Here is a 397-nt window from a genome sequence, read left to right as displayed (position 1 = left end):
TATATATATATAATTGACATAATCTAATAAAAATGAATAAAAAATCATGCAGGCCAATTTATAATTAGCCATTAATAGTAATTGACAATAAAACTTTAATAACTATTTTTTTCTTGGTAATAACTTATTATTATACTGAAAGAAATTTCTTTTTCTTGAAATTGTCTTTATCGCAGGTCAGTTTTCTAGGCTTCATTTTCTTCATAGAAAAACTATTACAAAAAATCATATATACCAAGCATCTAGTCTTTGCAATAAATGTTAGTACATTGTTAACTTGTTGTTTTATTAAAAGAAATTCTTCTCTTGAAATTTATCTCAATAGTAGGTCATTTATTCAAGTCCTCGTTTTCTCGAAAGGAAACAGTTACGGAAAATCATATATATATATATATAT

This window comes from Theobroma umbraticum, unplaced genomic scaffold (assembly GCF_002168275.2).
Source record: "Theobroma umbraticum cultivar Fairchild unplaced genomic scaffold, ASM216827v3 scaffold_55.0, whole genome shotgun sequence".
Lineage (NCBI taxonomy): Eukaryota > Viridiplantae > Streptophyta > Magnoliopsida > Malvales > Malvaceae > Theobroma > Theobroma umbraticum.
This window is presented reverse-complemented; position numbering follows the sequence as displayed.